At 45.8% G+C, this 8859-nt stretch overlaps 1 pseudogene; it reads left to right on the top strand.

The window, feature by feature from the left end:
• Positions 1–8127: 8127 nt before the first annotated feature.
• Positions 8128–8244, top strand: LOC130081333 (5S ribosomal RNA; annotated as a pseudogene).
• Positions 8245–8859: the final 615 nt, after the last annotated feature.

The following is an 8859-nucleotide window of genomic DNA, read 5'->3' as shown; positions in this document are numbered from 1 at the left end:
ATTCTGGCTGGGGGATAGCATGCTCTTTGCAAAATTGATTTTTAGACCTAGGCACTCTAGATGACTGATAATCCAAGACCTGTGTGTCACTAACTGGCTCTCTAATTGTGCTAGTATTAGCCAATCGTCGAGATAATTTAGTATTCGCACTCCCCGCTGTCTTAGGGGGGAAAGTGCTGCATCCATACATTTCGTAAATGTACGGGGTGCCAGTGACAGGCCGAATGGTAGTACTGTGTACTGGTATGACTGTCCCTCGAAAGCGAATCTCAGAAATGGCCTGTGATGAGGCGCTATTGGAATGTGAAAGTAAGCGTCTTTCAGATCCACTGACAGAAACCAATCCCCCGGGCGAACTTGCGCGAGGATATGGTTGTTATCATTCTGAACGAGCGAATCATTAAAGCTTTGTTCAGATGTCTGAGATCTAGAATGGGGCGGAGACCGCCATCCTTTTTCGGGACGAGAAAATAGCGGCTGTAAAAACCTGCCTCGCTCATAGAGGGGGGGACTGTTTCTATAGCGCCTTTCTCTATCAGTTTGAGCATCTCGGTGCGTAGAACATGTGAAACATCTTTTCTCACTTTCGTCTCTACCACTGCTGTGAAGCGGGGCGGTCTGCGAGCGAATTGAAGCGAGTAACCGTGTTTTATTATGTTCAAAACCCATTTCGGCATGTCTGGGATATTTTCCCAAGCTTTCGCTCGCACAGATATGGGCTGAATGCTGGCCGGGGGCGTGTCGCAGTGACGTATGGCTCCCGCCAGCGAATCGTTCTGTGTTAATACCGAGCTTACAGCTTTCAGCGGCGTGGGCGCGCGCTGAGCAGCCCTGTTGAATGCCGAGTGCAGGGGTGCGTGTGAGATTACAGGCACGCTCGCTGTAATGCTCACAGAGTGAGATGGGGAAATGTTTAACACTGTGTGTATAGTGCTTATGGGTGGGGGTGCATAGACTGTGGTAGGCACGCGCGCCACTTTCATAAAACTTCCCGCTTGTGGCGGGAGGATTTTGGCCATATAAACAGTGTTTGTGAGTTGGGGTGCGTGCATAACAGCGGGCACACGCGCTACTCTTATACAACTTCCCGCTTTTACTGGGGAAGTGTTTATAACTGTGGGAACAGTGCTTGTGTGTAGTGGTGCATACGTGACAGTTGGCACACAATCTACATTTATGGGGCGTCCAGCCTGAGCTGGGAAAACATTTGGCACTGCGTTGACAGTTTTGATATGTGGGAATGCGCACTTTGGTGTGGACACGTGACCCTTTAATGACACAGGCAGAAAATAGCTCTTTATGTGATTTCTGTGTGTCGCCGTAAAAACGGCGTTTGTTTGCAGGTGGGCGAGCTGTGTGGCTGGCACATTGGCTGCTGTATAGACATTTCCAGCCGCCTGTAAGGGGACTGGGTAATGCTTTAAACGTTTTGGAGAGAACGGTCCGGCTCTTGCGAGACACGCGCTCTCCCTTTTCCTCCCTGTAGCTAGGAGGACTTACGAGGCTCTGGGTTCAGCACAATCCTGGGCCGAGGTCCCCGTCGCTCGGGCGGTTGTTTCCTGTTGGCAGAGCGCGAGCGGCGTCGAAAATCCGTTTCAGGTTTGGGCTGAGAGACGGGGGGCACCGTCTTAGCTCGCTGCTGCTGAGGCGGCCGTTGGCGGCTCTGCGATGAGCTAGATCGCTTGGGCAGGAAGTGACGCATAGCCTGTGAGTCCTTACGGGCTTCGGTGAAGCGCTCGGCGAACTCCTTCACCGCTGGTCCAAACAGGCCGCTTTGGGAGATAGGAGCGTCGAGAAATGACGCCTTATCTGCATCTTTCATCTCTGTTAGCGTCAGCCACAGATGGCGCTCAAGGACAGTCAGGTTAGCCATAGCACGGCCGATGGATTGGGCGGTGGCTTTTGTAGCTCGCAGCGCTATGTCAGTGGCGCTGCGTAGGTCCTTAAATGCCTCAGGATCGGGTCCAGACTCGTCCATACTGCGGAGAAGTTTGGCTTGGAACACCTGGAGGACAGCCATAGAGTGAAGCGCTGATGCAGCTTGGCCGGCGGCGGTGTATGCGCGACCGGCGAGAGCTGAAGTAGACCGGCAAGGCTTCGAGGGATGAGAAGCTTTAGCTTTCCATCCAGCGTTGGAGGGTGGACACAGATGATTGGCCACAGCCTCCTCGAGGGGCGGAGTCCCCTCATAGCCTCTTTCTTTCGCGCCGTCCACAGAGGAGAGCGACAAAGAAAAAGAAGGCTTCAGGCGAGCGGAGTGCGGGGCTTTCCACGACTTCGTGAGTTCGTCGTGAACTTCCGGGAAGAAGGGGGAGGGTCTTTGTCGAGGGGCCTGTCGGCGCCCCTGCAGGAACCACTCGTCCAGTCGGCTGCGGGCGGTTTCTTCCGGGGAAGACCAATCGAGCCCGAGGTCTTCCACGGCCTTAGAGAGAATGCGGACGATCTCCGAGTCCATGCTGGAGCCCGCGCTCGTGCCCGCTGATGTCGATGGAGCGGGGTCGAAGGACGAGCCCGGCCAGTCGTCGGATGCAGCATCACAGGAAAAACTGTCATCCTTATCATCGTCATCCCCTGACGCGCCAAACGAGACGAGCCCCATCGCTCCGCTGGAGGGGTGCTGGTCCGCCTGTGTGAACTGGACTGGCGGCGGGGAGTCTTCGGGTGGTGGTGAAGCACGGGGGATTGGCCCGGCGTGACATCACTGCAAACCGCGTGCTCCGGCGGTCTCTGTGAGCGGCGTTTTTTCTTTCGCGGCTCGACTAGAGGAGACGGCAGCACGGAAGAGGTGGGCTCTTTCGCGGTGAAAACGGCGAAGCGAGCGCGCAGCTCGGTGAGGCCCAGGGCGTCACACTCGGGACATCCGCCTCGAGTGAGGGCAGCCTTTGCGTGGTCCGGTCCCAGGCAGCGGGCGCAGATGATGTGACGATCCCCGTCCTGAAGAGGGCCTCGACACGAGGCACAGGAAGGCATTTGAAACAACGCCTTGTTAAATTTGCTCTTTTAGTAAGTGTCGTGGGGGCGAACACTGATAGCTTTTGAAAGGATATTAGATGATGCGCGCCGGATGGCTTAGCAGAAGGGCGATCGAAGGCGGCTGAAGGCGCCGGCGTCCTCGAAGCAGTCCTGCTGTAGGCTTGTCGACGGCGGCGGCGAAAAGACTCCAACAAATCCGGAGGATCCAGCGAAGAGAAGGTTCTTTGCTGAAGGAGATTAAATCTAAAGAACTCAGACGACGGGGCGCCCAATATATAGCCCTTGGCCACGCCCATCTTGGCGGGCTCTGACGCGCGTGGGCGCGAAGCACGCTCATTGGAAGCGGGTTCAGAGTCGCCCCGTCATTGGTTCGTGCAAGTTGCCGCAGCACAGCCAATGACCGAGCTGCCTCGCTCATTGCTGAATGCTGTGCAGCTGCAATGCGTTTTACATAAAGACTTCAATATTTCTCGAGAAAAGGAGTTTTCCCATAGCGTAAGCTTACGCAATAAGAGGAACCTCTCGAAAGGGAACTGTCATTTTCACCAATTGAACAGACAGCAGGTTTTCACCTGTCTCTGTAATCATATTCACCCATGATAAACAAAATTATCAGAATAACACACACAATCCTAACTCCTATCATTAAGCCTTTTCCATTAATCTACGCCCATCTCCATATTTCATTCACTTCTAATTCAATTTAGTAAGCTCTATTGAACGCACTGTTTAACAAATCTAACCAGAGAAGTCTTATAATTTTTCCCATTCCTCTAACCAAATTAGTTGTTCAAAATTAACTCTAATATCTCCATTACGGTCCGTCTTTTTTGCTTGTTACACATAAATTAATAGATTTTCTACATTTGCACCAATCAAATGCTTGCACTGTTATTTATTATTTATTTATTACTGCTTGCACTATTATTTATTATTACCTAGTTTGATTCAATCAAACAAAATCATAAAAATCATCACAAAAACAGATTCTTCTGTTAAACTTAAACCATCAGTTGGCAGTTGGTTCCTCCAGGTGTGTTGATCATCTCGTTCGCCCCACGGACGTTCCGTGTTCACCAGGGTGACACTTTGCGTGCCGTTGCAATGGTCTTTCCCTCATAGGTTCGGGAGGTACGTTACTAGCACGTCCTTGAATCCCTCACTTTGTGCTCTATTGGATGGTTGAGGCCTGTTGGTGTTGTCTAAGGTGAGAGGCTTGGACCCAGGTGTCACATTCTCCAACCATTTTCTGATCCTTATAAGGTTTTCCCTTAAATCACGACCGCACCCCCACTGGAGTGAACCATTTCTTGCCTGCTTTCACCTGTGTATGGAGACCTTAAGTATTTTGTTAGTGACCGCTTGTCTAGCCGCTCGTCCCTTTTGGTGTGACCTGTGGATTCAACAACCTGAAACATATTATCACCGGATAATTTCTTGCTCACTTACGTAATAGGGGTCCTTTTACCCTGAAAAACACTCAACCCACTTCGCTCATGTCCACAACACAATATTTATACATTTGGAACAGAATTAGTTCTGTTTGATCCAATCCATCCTGACATTCTGTAAAAGGAAAATTTAAGTTATGCGCAGCGCAGGTGTGGCCTTGTTTCTTTCTGCCACAATAACAATCCAGGCCAGGATAGTTAGTCAAATTCATCCATAACCATTATTTTATAGGGGACAGTCTGCCCTGCATCAAAAGTCTGCATGCTCTTTAAAGAAAAATAAATGTCGAGATTATTTTCATATAGTAAAGTACACGTAGTTTCTTTTGTCTGCTGTGCTGCCACGGCCTTCGCTGCTGCATCTGCCCTGGCGTCTCCTGTTGAAACAGTCCTGCAATTTTGTTATCAGCGTGTGCGGCACATACAGACAGCAATATTGCCCCACCTGTGCAATGGCTTTCAGCAAATGTGAACCCCTTAGTAAACCATATTTGGCAATTGTTACCATCCCCCTTTTGATGCATGACCCCGCTCATTCATCAATTTAAACTAATTTGATTTGCCATCAACACCAACCCAAACGACGTCCTTCAGCCAAATTTTGCCCAGACATCTTTCTCTGTCTCTGAAACAAAATATTACATTCTTCACTTAAAGCCCAGTCCCATCTTCTTATCGAAGTATTTGAAGGGCAATGGCCCTGAGTCTCACAGCGAATCCTGCTTTTCAGGCCTGTTGTTTGGTCTCTCAAGTCAGCCATCTACAAACATTTCCAAAGTCATCAATTTTCCCTATCAGGTCAGGTCGTTCTGTACAGACTTGGTCAATGTCAGTCAATCATTTCTCCCCCTTTGTTCACAATAATCATAAATGTGAGGGGCTCTCTTGATAATTTCATGTTGACTTAGCCAATATGTCACTTTGTTGTTGCCATCAAATCTACAACATTTTCATTTATCTCAGCCCATGCCAGATGGTGATCTACAACTACACAATTCCAATTTACACAAATACTTACACTGACCCAGAACGTAATTCAAATCGACATCATAAAAGACAAAAATAATTAATATCAGACAGAGCTTGATGACCAATCAACTTAAAGCTTGTCCCATGTTCTGTATTGTCTTTTCATCAGAATTATCAGCTTCTTTAAAATTTGTCATTTGCCTTAACCCATCTGTAATGATAAACTCATTCCAGAGGTTAATGACGCAATATACACACCATTCAGGCGGAATATTATTACCCCAAACTAATACATACAAGACATAAAGTGCTGTCACCATCACACGCACTCATACTAGACACACATATGTTAACTGCTCATTCTCAATGTTCACTTTTCTTTATATTATTGCTAAAAGATTTAAATTTTTTTAATAAGATTTTAACCTTTCCATTTTCCTGTAGCTTCTATCTAATTTTACATGGTCTCTTGACCACTTTCAAAGCATGTCTTGTTCATTATTCATTTGATTTTTTAGACAAGTCAGCTGGGTTGTTTTGTTTCATTATCATTATTTTGCTTCAGCTTGCTCTAGCAGGCCGATGACAGAAAGACAGACACAGTTACCATCCCTTCCTCCACTCAAGCAGTCTCTCTCACTATAAACAAATAATTTTCCACCAGCCTCCTAAGGCTGTAACTTAGACAACATTTTTATTCATTACAATAACCTTTGACCATTCACCTTTGTCATCCAGACTTTTCTCAAATCTACAAAAGCTGTCTTCATCTTTAGCCACCACCATGTCTAACGACCTTCAAGAGTTAAAACTATGTCATAGACATATTAGTTCAAAATCAACACTATGATTTTCCCTGCCCATAAGGCAACCAGTACATAAAAAGTTTTGCTACTGTCTCCACAACAACTAATGGCAATCCCCTCATGGTCTCAGCTGGCTCTCGAAAGCCCATTAGTTTGTTATCTATAATTTTCTTCTCCTCAGGGTGTTTCTCCCTGCCATAGTTGCAGACACTTGTCACAATGAAAAACAAGCCATACAATGAATGCGGTTTCTGGTGAGTGGTATAGAGGAACTCACATTTCCTGGGTCAGACTGCCGTAACTCCTCACAGCGCATCTCACCTCTCAATGCTCTGCTGACCCCGGTGGCCTCCAGTAATCAGCGCTCAACTCTCATACCTTTCTCACAAATAACCCCTCCATCCGGAGGTGCCCAATGTTCGTGACCCCCTGCGTTGGGCTGTCCCCTGGCCAGGAAGATCATCACGTCATTGAGTAGCCACTCGTACACACGTACACACTGGTGACCGCTCTTTTCCAATACCAAATCAGTCTTCTTCAACAAAATCAGTTGTTTTCTGGAGCTTAGGAAAGGTACGTTCAAGAGTCACCAGAGCCATTCCGATTGCCTAATAGTGTTCACACAGGGAGACAGGTTAATAACTTAAATCCATTGAGCATCTTAAAAGCAGAAACCTAGCTGCTTAGATTATACTCAGTGAATTTAGATCACAACCGTACATTCAGTGTACTTTATCTGTAGCCGGAGCCATCGGTCCTGAATGGTGGAGACTAAATGAGACAAAGAAGTTACTGGTCCTAAAATAAGCTAATCAAAATGTCACCTCTATCGTTTAAGGTCTGTATTATTATTTTAAATACTTCTTTAAAGTCATTCAGTTTTACTTTTAAAACAAATTGCTCTCTAAATGGCAATGGTTTCTTTTAACATCTCTGTGTCTATGATCTTCAACTGAAACACTGTGCTTTACTTATTATCACAGATAACAGCTTTTAGCTGACTCATTGAATGAGAGAGACTCTGAGACATTCAGGACTGGTACACTGCTCTCTCATATACTTCTAACATCAAACTTTTATCTATCATCTTTTAACTCTATCCCAGCTTAAGGCATCTTTGCCAGAAATTACATGTGTTTTCAAATAAACATGGTTTTATAGTTGTCTTTTGCCCACCTCAGGGAATTTAGACATTACAAATTTCCACTCAGATTGAGTCTCTGTCGCACTGGCTGTTTCAGCCACAGCACACATCAGATTTAGATAAGCGAACTGTTTCATTACAGCCAATAGCAAACTTATCTTTTGAAAGCAAAACATCAGCTTCTAGTTCTTTCATGGTCAACTTTTCAAGCTGTTTGTTTAATCAGCATTTAGCAACTGTTAATCCAGTACTACTGCTTCTGCTTATTTGTTCTTACATAAAAATAATTATTCTAGTTCTCAATAACGTTTCACATTTCTCAATCTCAATTTTAATTGTCAAGTTCTCAACCATAGTTTAATATTTGACTTAAGTTTTCTCTTGGAGTTTATCAATCTCCAATTAGGATTTAATTTTGACGAGGCAAGCACTCTCTGCTTGTGATACTTTTGCAGTTATTGTAAATCATCTGTGAGATTAGTCTCTCTATATCATCTTAAACCTTTTTTTAAATGTTTAATTACAACACAATCATCCTGTTAGTTACTTTGATATATTTTGCAACTCACATTTGTTGGAGTCATTAATTTTACATCAACCTGTATTCATCAATTCACTTTTAAAAATTACTATTATAGATCTTTTCTTCAAAAGGATTCACTTTAAGACTTCAATCTTTTGACCTTGTTTTTTATCTCTTATTTCTCAGACAAAATGTTAATGTCGTCATTTAAACACTGATCTACTTTCAAACCCACATTATTATCATTATTATTATTATATGTCCAGCAGCCATATCACCCTGTAGCCCAAGACTGGTTGCCCACTGAAGCTAAGCAGGGCTGAGCCTGGTCAGTACCTGGATGGGAGACCTTCTGAGAAAACCAGGTTGCTGCTGGAAGAGGTGTTAGTGTGGCCAGCAGGGGGTGCTCACCCTGTGGTCTGTGTGGGTCCTAACGCCCCAGTATAGTGACGGGGACACTATACTGTCAAAGAGCACCGTCCTTCGGATGAGACGTTAAACCGAGGCCCTGACTCTCTGTGGTCATTAAAAATCCCAGGATGTCTTTCGAAAGAGTAGGGGTGTAACCCCGGCATCCTGGCCAAATTTGCCCAGTGGCCTCTGTCCATCATGGCCTCCTAATCATCCCCATATATATATATACACTGATTGGCTTCATCACTCTGTCTCCTCTCCACCAGTAAGCTGGTGTGTGGTGAGCGTTCTGGCGCACTATGGCTGCTGTCGCATCATCCAAGTGGATGCTGCACATTGGTGGTGGTTGAGGAGATTCCCCCCTTCCATGTGAAGCGCTTTGAGTGCCGAGAAAAGCGCTATATAAATGTAATGAATTATTATTATTATTATTATTATCAGAAATGTGTCACTATCAAATTTTTTTTAAACACCTTCTCGGTGGGCATTTACAGTTACGTGTTAAATGGTCCTGCTGACCACAATCAAGACACTCTCTGTCATCTGGTGGGTTCATGTGTCAGCCTCAATTACAGCATC

The sequence above is a fragment of the Rhinichthys klamathensis genome, unplaced genomic scaffold (assembly GCF_029890125.1).
Source record: "Rhinichthys klamathensis goyatoka isolate OS25496 unplaced genomic scaffold, OSU_Roscu_1.1 h1tg000036l_1, whole genome shotgun sequence".
In the NCBI taxonomy this organism is placed as follows: domain Eukaryota; kingdom Metazoa; phylum Chordata; class Actinopteri; order Cypriniformes; family Leuciscidae; genus Rhinichthys; species Rhinichthys klamathensis.
Note: the sequence above shows the minus strand (reverse complement) of the source record. Positions and strands in the feature narration are given on the sequence as shown.